At 47.5% G+C, this 13,164-nt stretch overlaps 1 protein-coding gene across 2 annotated transcripts in view; it reads left to right on the top strand.

The window, feature by feature from the left end:
- Positions 1 to 945: 945 nt before the first annotated feature.
- Positions 946 to 13,164, top strand: part of Igfn1 (immunoglobulin like and fibronectin type III domain containing 1) — a 46,007-nt gene continuing 33,788 nt past the window's right edge. The window contains exons 1-3 of one of the 2 annotated variants that reach the window (XM_077802397.1): positions 946 to 1,074; positions 1,175 to 1,285; positions 2,471 to 2,571. The gene's annotated coding sequence lies outside the window, so the exon portion shown is untranslated. Of the gene's footprint in view, positions 1,075 to 1,115; positions 1,286 to 2,470; positions 2,572 to 13,164 lie in introns of those variants that run through there. The other variant, XM_077802398.1, reaches the window with a different exon arrangement.

The following is a 13,164-nucleotide window of genomic DNA, read 5'->3' as shown; positions in this document are numbered from 1 at the left end:
GGCCAGTTACAGCCCGTGGATGGTACTGGGTCTGTTACTGAGGAGCTGTTGCCTCTTGACTTCAGGGTTTTGTGCCTTTGATGGAGAAACCCTTAAGGTATTCTTGGGGGGCAACTGGAATGAGCCTGCCTGGCAGGCTGTGGGGGCTGCTAGTAAGGAGCAAAGCAGTTCCTAGTCACGAGTACAGTATGTTTATGGGGTAGTAAAAGCAGATTGCAAACAAATATATCATTGTCTTTCTATTCTTGCCTCTGTGCCTGTGACCTGTTGCCCCCTTGGGTGGTCCCTGGGACAGAGACTTATTCACCCTCGTTCCCTTTGACTTCAGATTCCCCGCCTAGGAGATCTGCCTGATAGTTCTAGGTTCTTCTCCCTTCTTTCCTCACCAGAGAGTATCCCTGATAGAAAAGCTGACAAAGCAACTAACAGACTGGGCAGCTCATTCATTGCTAGCGTAAGAAGTGCTAAATCTTCTTCAACCTGTCAAGGGCAACTGCTTGTAGGTCATTCAGTAGGCAGGTCCCTCTCAAGTTCTGAGACTGGCATCGCTGGGCGAGGAGCTTAACTCCAGCACCTGTAGTTCTGAGCAGCCACTCTCTTTCCCCCCTGCCCACCCCCTCCATTCCTTGCACAGCTATTTGATAATCATGTGATGTGCTTAGTGTGTCCCCATCTCTGCCCTTAAAGTTCCTGTCTCCTGGCAAAACACTCTGGGCTGAGTAATTCCTGGACAGAATCCAGGCTGAGGTGCTGTAGGGATAGCAGAGGATGAAGGAGACACCGTCCTCTCCTTGGGGAGCTCATGAATGTTGTGGATGAATTGGGGCAGGGGTGAGGCACACAGGTCCAATCCCCGGCCGTCTTCTGTGCACGTGTATAATGCAGGAATGGCAGCAGGTGGAGGGGAAAGAGGAAGAAGATGCTGGGGGCGGGGGGAGCCGAGTCAAGAGATCCTAGCCAGGCAAGGTTTCTGGCAGAGACAGGCTTTCCATAAACTGTCAAGAATGTTGCTTGACAGGAAGAAAGAGATCCAGGTTCAGAGCAGAATAAGTGACTTAAAAACAGGGCTCAGAGGTAGGAAAGGAGGCATTCTGCAGAAGGACTAGAATAAGGTCCTTGTAGGTATGTCAGGCTAGAATACAGATCCAGCATCACCAGATTTTTCTCTCTCTAGATCAGACATTTCAGGAGAAGGATGAGATGAGAGAGGCTTCAATTCCAGGGAAGGACTCAAGATCTCAGACTAAATCTTTGAACAGTCAAGGGTGCCAAGTCTGGTACCCAGGTATGTATGCATACGCATTTATGCATGCTAGACAGTCAATATGTGGGGTTTGAGTGAGCGAGCAGCAGGTAAAGCAAGGCGTGTGTGCACTGGTGTGTGAGCAGTGTGTGGGGATGGGGTGAGCTTCAGCAACAGCTGTGGCAGCCCATGAGCATGTGTGAACCCCTGCTGAGGACAGGGGTCGCCAGTGGAGATTGTAGTTTGGTGTAAAAAGATCACTGGCTTAAAAATAGGAAAGAATGGCAAGTCTGTAGGAAGAGCGGTAGCTCTGTTCCTCTTCCCTGTGACCGTGTCTTCTTATTTCTTCAGCCCCAGCAGTGACCCTCTCCCTGGTTCTCCCTGCAGCATATCTGCAGCCCTCCCTTCTCCTCCTCCACCCCTGCTGTCTCACTCATAATCCTCTCCATGCACCCACATCCACTTCTACCCTGTCCTAGAACCTCCACGCTACAAAAGAGACAGGAAGCCTGATGCAGACTTTTGACCATTAGTGCCCAGAGAAGAGCACAGACCCCTAGCTCCACAGCTTCCAGGGTTTCTGATGTCAAGTCCACCAACACTGTGCCAGTGAAGGATGTCACAGGTGGGCTCATCTCAAGGAAGCATCTGGACCATTAATCATGGTGCTACTATGTGGAAAACCCCAGACCCCATTTTCTTCTCCTTTGGTCCCAACCCCATCTCCCTGTGACTTGCTCTCCATCGTTTCTCCCTGTCTTTGACTCTTTGGTTCTTTGGGCTTTCTGCTCTGCTTCCATTTCTACTTTCCCACCATTCCCAGAACCCCTCTCTATCTGAGTATGCAACTCTGACCCAGCGTCAGCTCCAGCAAGCTGGAACCTACTGTGGCGTCTGAGAGCTGCTGGATACCGGGGGTAGGCAAGAGGTCTCAGGCTCAGGGACAGCAGACACAACACATCAAGGAGATACTCAGATTCATTCCTTCCTTCGCTATGATTGTTGAACTGGGCTGAGTGCAGGAAATTCATCAGTGAATAAGATAAACACACTATTCTTGCTTCATAGAGCTCTCAGTCTAATGGAATAGGTAATACTACAAAAAAAAAATTATCCACTCTCTTTTTTTGTGAGTGTGTGTGTGTTTGTGTATGTGTACCGGGGATTGAACTCAGGGACACTCAACCATTGAGCCACATCCCCAGCCCTATTTTGTATTTTATTTAGAGACAAGATCTCATCGAGTTGCTTAGTGCCTCGCTGTTGCTGAGGTTGGCTTTGAAACTGCAATCCTCCTGCCTCAGTCTCCCCAGCCGCTGGAATTACAGGTATGTACCATATGCCTGGCTACCACTCATATTTAAAGCAGCATAATTCACAACAGCCAAACTATGGAACCAGCCTAGGTGTCCATCAGTGGATAAATGGATAAAAAGAATGTGGCATATATACACAATGAAGTGTTATAGAGTCATAAAAAAATGAAATTATGTCATCTGAAGGAAAATGGATGAAACTAGAGATCATTATGTGAAGTGAAATAAGACAAGCTCAGAAGTTCAAGGGTCATATGTTTTCTCTCATATGTGGCAGCTGGAGAGGGAAAAGGATAAGAAAGTTGGGGTGGATCTCATGGAAATCAAAGGGAGATAATTAGAGAAAAGGGATCAAGTGGTAGGAAGTGAGGAGGGAGGGGGAAAGTGCTGGGGAGTGAAACTGGCCAAATTATATTGCTATATTGTGTGCATGTACGCATATGTAACAGCAAATACAATTAATATGTACACTATAATGCACCAATAAAAATGTGGAAAGAGAAAAAAATAATTACCTAATTATGTAATGATAAACTGTGACATGCCAGCAAATCCTGCAAACTCTAATGGCACACATATCTAGAATCCAATCTTCTCACCATCTCCACTGTGGTCCCTGGTGTCATCCTCTCCCACCTAGATTATTGCAGGGGCTCCTTGTGTGGTCTTCTTCCTTCTACCCATCCTTTCCCCTAGCCCAGCAGCCAGAGAGGTCCTGTAGCAACCTGACTGAGGTCTCGTGACCTGTGCTCAAAACACTACAATGGTTTTCCATACTTTTCAGAGAAAAAGCTGAAGTCAATGCCATAGCCTATGATTCTATGTAACAAGTCCCTTACCTCTCCCTTATAATATCCCTTCACACCCCCTCTGCTCGCAGCCTCACAGTCTCCAGATAGAAAATGTGGAATTTAAACCTGGTTCAGTCTTGTTCCAAAGTCTATGCCCCTTTCACTGATAATATTATCATTCCTTTTCACATAGGAGGCAATAGATGTTCAAGGAGTTTAAGTCACATGGTTAGGAAATGCCACAGCTAAAACTTGAACATAGGTCTGCATAGTTGTAACTCCTGAGGTAGACTCCTTATCACTTCTAGAAGACCCAAAGGTCCTCTGATATAGATCAAGGAACAGTGTCATTGACAGTTCAAGGCACTTCCAACATATCAAGCCCTCCGTCATTTGCAATTCTACTTAGCTTGTAATTTGGGTCCGTTTTAGCTCAAGGTGGTTTCACCTGATCTCAGAAAGTCAGTCAGGAAATGAAATTTTTTTCTTTCTTTAAATTCTCGTGCTACCCAGAATGGAAGGGCAGTTTTATATCCACACGTTTTTGTGGCATGGCTCCAGGAGATCTGCTCCCAGACTCCTACAGAGAAGGCACCTAGGGTTAGGGTGAGGAGAAGCCAGTGAGAGCCTTCATCTTATCCTCAGGGAAGCATCATGAGGGGACAGAAGAAAGGCCATCAGGGCAGATTATTCTGGGAGAGAACCCTCAGGCTCAGGGCACCATGCCCCACCCTCATGTATCCCATTACACCCATGCATTGAGAGGAAACAGAGAAGGGGGTCCCAGAGAATCTTCTCTCGCATGGAGATGAACACCAGAGTTACTAATTCTAAGAGGGACCCAAGGCTGGAAAATGAATGGACCTCAGGTCTTCAGGTTCTCAATGTCATGTAGTCTGGTGCACTGTCAAGTGGTTCCTGATTGAGTTCCTCTGGGGGGGCGGGTCACCAATCAGGTCACCAGACAGCAAAGCCCTTTTTCACTATGGGCATTAATAAGATCCAGCCGGCTCCTGTCAATCTCTCAGGAGCAAGCATCTAATGACCTAGGCTGACAGGTGGTCCCCTGGGACATGCTCTGAGTTAGATCAGGGACTGCCTGGGGCACTTTCCAGAATTAACTGCAGGAAGGTGGGAAGCATAGGAAACAAGGACCAAGGATGAGAGGAAGGAGCACCCTGTGGATTCCTGAAATCATTCACTAATGCAGGCTGGGAATTTGGACAGAATAGTGCCAAACACTGTCATAGAGCTAAACAAACCAAAGGGTTTGTCACTGGTCCCGATAACTTGCACTGATAATTTTCTTCCAGAGGTGGAATTTTCAATCTTTTTGTTTTTAAGTACTCATTCTCTTTTTGTTAAATTTTTTTGGGGTACTGTGGATTGAACCCAGAAGTGCTCTACTACTGAGTCACATTCCTAGCCCTTTTTATCTTTTATTTTGAGACAGGGTCTCGCTAAGTTGTCCAGGCTGACCTTGAACTTGAGATCCTCCTGCCTCAACTAACAAAATAGATGGGTTTAGAGACGAACATCACAGCACCTGGCTCTTTTCTTTTTCTTTGATCTTTTCTGGTTCCGTAGGAGAAAGTTCTCTAAGGGACCTGAACCAGGTCGTGGGTGAGCAGGCCTGGATTTCATGTGTTTTATAAATGGCAACTGGACAGATTTGGAGAGAAGAGAGTTGTCTTCCCGGCTCCATTCCCAGCTCTGCACCTGCATCAGTCAGGGCAGCTGTCGCCCACATTCACATCCCCTCTGTTGTCTTAAGTTCCATCTCTTGCAGAAAACAGATAAGAATCTCACCCCACAGGGTGATTGTCACACCTGTAAGAGGCCAGGGAGGCAGCAGCCGCTCAGCCAGGACACTTAGTTCCTGACCTGGCAAAAATCTTCATGTCCATCTGACCTTGCTGTCATTCACTGGACTCTGACAATGGCACACACTTTCCAGAATGTTAAATTTAAGTTTTGGAAAAGAAACTCAAAATGTATTTGGGCCCATGTTCGAGAAATTAAATAATCAATTACAGTAAATACATTTGGGGAGGGGGGGTCAAAGGAAAGCTGTGAACTTAAAACAATAAGACTCACCGGGCCCCTTTCCTAACAATTTGGCTTCCAGGTTGTGTAATTCTCAGTGAGTCCTATTCCCACCCCAAATCTCCTTGGTCCCTTTTGTGAGGACCCCCTCCCTAACAGTCTTGCGGTTTCATTGTGCAGAGCCATGATAGGCATCTTCTCCACTGTCTTCTAGACATTGTAGTTACATATGAGTGTCCAAATGTCTCCAGCCATACAATCAAGTAGTGGTGGAGAAACTGTCTTTGTCCCTGCCCCAAATAGTAGTCAGGTAACCCGGGTGCAGGTTCTCTCAGACCCTATTCATTCAACAGATAAACGCCAAGTACTATTCTCAACCCAGTGAGCAAGATGTAATTCCTATCTCATGAGCTTACATATTTAAGTGGAGGGAGAACCAATCAACAAACACATCCCTGAGATAGATAAGATCATTTTAGTGACCCAGTAAGACAATTTCAATGACAAGAAGCACAGTTACTAGGTAACTGGATAGTCTAAGGTCACATCGAACCAACATGAAAAGGAGTCATCTAGGCAGAGGCAACTGGAGCACAAATTCCTCTCTATAAACCATGTGGAAATGGTATAATGAAAGGATGTGATTACAGGAGATAATAATACCAGGTGCCTCGCATGCACTGTCAATGTGGGGGTGGGAATAGGACTCACTGGAGTTACACAACCTGGAAGCCAAATTGTTAGAAAAGGCCCTGTGGGCTCTTGGTGTTTTAAGTTTTTCTTTGACCACCCGCCTCCCCACATGTCTTTACCATAATTGATTATTTAATTTCAATCATTTAATTTCTCAAACATGACGCCAAATAAATTTTGATTTTCTTTTCCAAAAATTAAACTTGACCCACTGCCAGTTTTTAATACATGCTCGTTCCCCTCTCTCTGTGCTACAGAGTGGCTGTCAGAGCTAACCACAGCAGTGAGGGACACTGTTTACTGGACACATGACAGTGGAGATCATGTCTCCCCAGTCAGCCAGCAGCTCCCTGAGGGCTGTCTGCTTCTGATACCACACATGCAAGGCAGGGGCTGTGTCCCCCATCAGAGGAGGAGCCTCCTGAGGCTAGGTGCTGTCTCCTCCCCAGCCCTCAGAGGTCCTGACTTTTAGGCAGAGGATTTTCCTCCCAGAGCAGAGGCTTCCCAAGGACATAAGGGGTCCAGTAAGCCCCAGCCAGCTCCCTGCTCAGCCCTCAGCCTGGCTCCTGTCTGTGGTGGCCTGCAGTGACTGCGTGTTCCAGGGCCACACCACAGGTCAGGGATGGGATTTCAGCCTGATCTTTACCACCAGCTGCATGTGGTTAGGCTGCTGGGAATTTGGAAAGTTGGTGCCAGGGGGAGGCTAGTTGATCCCAGGGAAGGAGCCATGCTGGAGGCAGGGGATTGTCACAGGGTCTCATTCCCAGGATCCTGTTTTCAGTGGGCCAGAGGACTGAAATTTCCCAGGGACAAGTCATGTCCTATTTAGGCCTCAATTTCCACCTCAACTGGATCTGTCCACAGCATCGAGCTTTCCCTGGGTTCACATTCAGGTTTCTACACAGAGGTTGCTAGCACTGCCCCTCCTTTAGGAGCCCCCAGTCTGCTGTGGGAGACACAGCCCCTGCTCTTGGGTGTGCTAGTCTGATGGAAGAAGATGGAGTCCTGCTTCGGATTATTTTTCTGCTCCAATTTAATCAATATACCATACCTCAGGGCTGTTTCTAAAACACACATATTATTTCTCTGCCTGAAAACCTCCCACAGTTCCACATCAGCTCCAAAACAAATACGGAACTCCACAGCAAGGTACAAAAGACACTTTATAACCTTGCCCGTGTGAGGCCCACGGGGTGGGTGGGCCTGTTGATGAAGAGCTGTTTCCTGCCTTGTCAAGGAATTTGACCTCCTTGAGGCTCCTTTATGAGAATTTGTGTGTTTGGCCGGGACTCTGTGCTTAAAGGGAACTCCCTCTCGCAGAGTCAGGGGAGGGAAAGGGTAGGTACAGCTTCTGACCATCTCCTCACCTTGGGGACTGTGGGCTCGGGAGAAGCTGCCTTGAGATGAAGATGCACCCTAAGAGTCCTGTCCCAGGGTGTCCGAGCCCCAGAAAGGTGTAAGGGAAGGAGAGGCACATTCTGGCACTAGGACAATTCCTAGGATGTGGAGGAAGATGAAGCATGTCTCTGGGACAGGTTGCTGTCACTGAGGTGAATTAATGCTGTCAGATGAAAATGCCACGTAGTCTGGGGATGATAGGAGGGCAAGGGAAGTTAGCTTTCTAGACTGGAGGGAGAATGAAGTCCGGGGCAGAGGCCAGGTTGCTGAGTGGAAGAGAACTAGGCAAGGAGGTCAGATGGGAGGGCGCTGGTCGGTGGGAAGGCTTTGCGTGCCGTGAAGGTTTAGGTTTACTGTGTGCAGGCTCCTTGCATGAGCCAGACAGTGGCCTCTTGACCCTGGAGGGAAAGATTTCACTCCAAACCCAGCCAGAGGGAACCGATTTCTAACCTGAGTCTGAGTGAGGCTGGTCTGCTGGGGCTTCCGGGGACCAGTTCATGGACTCAGGGCTCCTGGTTCTCCCACCCCAGTCTGCCTGCAGTGCCCCTTTGGTTCTCCTGGGTCCTCCAAACTGCCTCACTTCTACACATTCAGCATCCCCAGCTTCTTCTGGAGTTTCTCCACCTGAGAAAGCAGCTTTCAATCTTGGGTGCTTGGAGTCCCTCGAGCCCCGACTCAGTTGAAGGCTGGGTGAGGATTCCAGAAGACTGTCTAGGTGGTTTCTCCAGCTCCCTCCCCATCTCCTGTCAGAAGAAACCTCTTGCTGCTGTGCTGCCAGGAGAGATGGCAGCAGCATGGTTGCCAGGGTCTGCAGCATGACTGCCACGAGGCCAAGGTGGGCTCCACGCCCAACCTCATCACAGCTCTCAGGAGAGGTGGGCGGGAGGACGTCTTCTTCCCAAGTGGCTTGCTTCCTTCTTGTTCTGGCCGTAAGAGGGGAGAGACCCCCTCCTCAGAACCCCTGGAGACCCTCTGCCCTCCTGGCTTCTGTCTAAGGGGTAGACAACCCAGGGGTGGAAAGGGCATGCTCCTTAGAGGGCTTTAACATCATGTCCCAGTGAATGATCCACACCCTCACTGAAAATCCACTGATGGGAATGGGAGAAGGAGACACGTGGCTTAGACACTTATGAATAATGTTCCTTCTCATGCCATGCCACTGGCAGACACTGGGAATCAACCACCATATAAATCCTGTCACCATCTACCAATGCGTGATGACTACAGGGCATTTTGTCCCTATGAACTAAAGCGCTGAGTGGTTTAATGTAAATATTTAAAATAAAGTATCCCATGTTTCATCTCTCATTCTCAAAATTGCAAGTGGTCAGGTCCTTTTCAACTTCTGATAAATCCTAACACATCTTTTGACAATAAGGTTTATGACCAAAATGATGCAGCCACGAAGGTTGCAAAATGGTAGTCCCTTTCTATTTGATTTTTAAGATTCTGAATATCTGGGCCATGAGACCCAAGCGTAGTAGAATCAAACTGCCTGCCACTTCCTGCTCCATCATTTACCAGCTGGGTCCCAGCAGGGGTGGTACCCATCACTCTTAGCCTCTGCTTCCTTCTCTGCAAAACGGAGACAACATGTTTCTACTTCACAGGTGTTATGTGGGCTGAATGAGGTCACCCATGCAAAGACTGTCACACAGTAGCTGGAGTCCTAGTTAAGTGCTACAATTTGCTGGGATTATGATGATGAGGCAAGTGTGTGTAAAACAACCAACTACACAAAATGTGACCTTGGCAATTAGAGGAGGTTTGAGCCTGGAGGGGACCATTCACCTCCTTACCCCTTCATAGAGACCTCAAGGGAGCAGATTTCTGGAAGGACTTGGCATTCCAGAATGACCTAGAGAGGTGAATCTGCCTGCTTACCACATCAGTGGGCCTTCCAGCAGGTCTCTGCTCCTTACCAGCTCCCTGCCCATCTTGGAAAAGGAGGGAGCTACATTAGATCCACAGGATACTAGTCATTAGGAGCAAAGGCTTGGCATGGAACTGTTTGGGTCAACATTTTTCCTGTGCCACACACTAGCTGTGTGACCTTGGGCAAGTTGCAAAAATCTCTCTCAGTTTCCCCTTTTGTAAAGTGAAGCTAGTAATCAATTTTACCTTAAGGATTCACTGAGGGATTAAATGGATTAATAAATATAAAGACTTACTCCTCACACTTCAGATAGAGCCCTAATATCCAGAGTATACAAAGAACTCAAAAAATTAGACAATAAGTTAACAAATAACCCAATCAACAAATGGGCCAAGGACCTGAACAGACACTTCTCAGAGGAGAACATACAATCAATCAACAAGTACATGAAAAAATGCTCACCATCTCTAGCAGTCAGAGAAATGCAAATCAAAACCACCCGAAGATACCAACTCACTCCAGTAAGATTGGCAGCCATTCTGAAGTCAAACAACAACAAGTGCTGGTGAGGATGTGGGGGAAAGGGTACTCTTGTACATTGCTGGTGGGACTGCAAATTGGTGCGGCCAATTTGGAAAGCAGTATGGAGATTCCTGGGAAAGCTGGGAATGGAACCACCATTTGACCCAGCTATTGCCCTTCTCGGACTATTCCCTGAAGACCTTAAAAGAGCGTACTACAGGGATACTGCCACATCGATGTTCATAGCAGCACAATTCACAATAGCTAGACTGTGGAACCAACCCAGATGCCCTTCAATAGATGAATGGATAAAAAAAATGTGGCATTTATACACCATGGAGTATTACGCAGCACTAAAAAATGACAAATCATGGAATTTGCAGGGAAATGGATGGCACTAGAGCAGATTGTGCTAAGTGAAGCTAGCCAATCCCTAAAAAACAAATGCCAAATGTCTTCTTTGATATAATGAGAGCAACTAAGAATAGAGCAGGGAGGAAGAGCAGGAGGAAAAGATTAACATTAAACAGAGACATGAGGTGGGAGGGAAAGGGAGAGAAAAGGGAAATTGCATGGAAATGGAAGGAGACCCTCATTGTTATACAAAATTACATATAAGAGGTTGTGAGGGGAATAGGAAAATAAACAAGGAGAGAAATGAATTACAGTAGATGGGGTAGAGAGAGAAGATGGGAGGGGAGGGGAGGGGGGATAGTAGAGGTTAGGAAAGGTAGCAGAATACAACAGTCACTAATATGGCATTATGTAAAAATGTGGATGTGTAACCGATGTGATTCTGCAATCTGTATTTGGGGTAAAAATGGGAATTCATAACCCACTTGAATCTAATGTATGAAATATGATATGTCAAGAGCTTTGTAATGTTTTGAACAATCAATAAAAAAATAAATATAAAGACTTATAAGAATGTCTTTGGAACAAGAGCTCTATTAAGGTCAAGTACTATTTTCTTATTTTTTACATTTTATTGTTATTGTGAGATGATCTCAGAGGTCCTGCTCTGCTCTGGTCACCTGTAAAGATCTATACTGCTTTAATAAATCATGCATATGTGGCTTCAGCCCTCTTCAAACTGAGGTGGGGCATCCTCCCCAGCCTCTCCTCCCTTGGGGTCCAGAGGACCCTTTCTGTAGCCCTGGGGCTAGCAGGCCTGCTGGCCAAGGCCTCTTCAGATTAGAGGATGGACTCCTGACTCAAGTTTCTCTGTGGCTGAAAGCTGGCTTTGCAAGCATGAAATTGCCCTTGGGGTCTTCAAGGTCTTCATTCCTATGAGGCCACATGGGATTCATTACACTGCAGGTGGGGGGAGAAAGATGTGAGCTAATGCTGACTGCGGGCTGGACTGGAGACAGGCAGGCACACTAGCCAGGCAGGCAGCTGGGGCGGCAGATGGGTGGATGGTTCTAGCAGGCAGACCTGAGGGCTGCCCTAACAATGGCCCGGGAGAGGGTGCTGTCAACCCCCACCACCCCTCACCACTCAGTCTTCCTGGGTGAGGCTGCTGTTAGAATAGTCTTATGACCTAACCCAGATGTCTGAAGCCATTTCCAAAGGGCAGCACGTGATTTTCTATCTTTCAGGAGAGTCCAGCTCTTTTGGTGGCAGGGTATGTGTATGTGTATGTCTGCACGTCTCTGGTTAGACCCGCACTTTACCAACCCATTTCCCCAGGCACAAGGAAATACTATCCCATGGAGAGCTGGAGCAGGGCCATTTTCAAAGGCAATGGTAGCCTGCAAATGAATTCAGACTCTCTCCTTAAACTCCACGTTTCTTGCTTTTCAATCTGTGGGACTCAAGAAGTCACAGGATTGTAAGATGTTAATGATGGCCAGGATCTCAGAGACCCTCCCATCCACCCCATTCGATGGAGAGCAGGGAGGCCCCAGAGGAAGACTTCATGGGGCCTGAGCCTCTTGCTCCCTATCATAAAATACATTTCCTCTTGTGCAAAAGGGAGAGTTTTAACATATAGTAACCATCTCTCCCCAAAGTCACTGAGCCCTTGCTGTCAGGCTTTGAGGAAGAATGAATTACGCAAATCTCCTGCTCTGAGCTCTGTCCAGAACTTGCTTTTTATATGCCAAAGGAAAAGTCTAACAGATGTTATAAGGCTTTGCTCACGTGGAGAGGTGACAGAGAAATTTGACCACTGGTTAAACTCTGGGCACCAGGAAAGATCACTGGGAGAGGGTCACAATGCCTCATCTGTTGGCTTGAGGACTAGCCAGGAAATTCTCAGCAGGGACTGGGCACCGCCTTCCACCCCTTTCTCACTGCCAATCACAGTAATCACCACCAGTGGCTAGGACAGGACCTTCTGAACCAAAGATTCTCACACTCACGTGGATGCTGGACACCCAGGCCTAGCTACATATGATTGGGCATTGCATCTGATAGAGGATAAAGGCAGTGAAAAGTATCTCCCCATCTCTGTTCCTTGGAATCCTAAGATTTCTATCTTATTGCAATGAGAGAGATCCAAGTGTGATATGCAGTGATATCCAAGTGCAGAGATGAGAATCACCCCAAACTTTGCTCCTCTTAAAACCTGGGAAATAGAGACCAGGCTATAGTGGACTCTCTGACTCATAGGTCTATTGTTCATTCCCATCTACTCCTTGGGGTCCAAGAGAGGGTCTAAGTTGCTAGAGGCCCTCTGTATTTGGCCACACCTGCAGCTTCCCTCTCCCCCATCCCCAAATGCTGCAGTACTATGGCTCCTGAGATTCCCTGGAGCACAGTGCTTGCCACAAGCAAGAGTACCTCGGGGTAAATGGACTGCCCTCCTGGGAGCCAGACTCCTGCCTCTCATGGCCACCATTCTCCAGTCCCTTCTTCGGCCACCAGAGCAAGCTTTTAAAAATTGCAAATTGAATCCTGTCACCCTTCTTGAGTTCACAAACCTCAACAGCCCTTACCAGAGAGATCAAAATGCCTCAATGGTTTCCAAAGCCTACCTGTCCAAACTCACTTGGTGCTGCTCTCTCCCTGGTTTCCAAGCTTCTGCTCCCTGACTCTCTCGGTCCTTCACAGCCTCTAGAGCAGTTGGTAATGGAGAACCTAGCATCTGTCTGTCCCACTGAATGGTAAACTTCATGAAGGGAGGGCCCTGGAGTTTGCTTCCCCTTGAGTTCCCAGGGCCAAACCTGACCCAGGGCCCAACACCACGTAGGTGTTCATATTTGTTGAGTAAATGCAAGACTGGCCCAACACTCTGAAACACACAGAGGGGAAACACACACACAAATGCACGTC

The sequence above is a fragment of the Urocitellus parryii genome, chromosome 9 (assembly GCF_045843805.1).
Source record: "Urocitellus parryii isolate mUroPar1 chromosome 9, mUroPar1.hap1, whole genome shotgun sequence".
Classification (NCBI taxonomy): Eukaryota; Metazoa; Chordata; class Mammalia; order Rodentia; family Sciuridae; genus Urocitellus; species Urocitellus parryii.
This window is presented reverse-complemented; position numbering and strand designations above follow the sequence as displayed.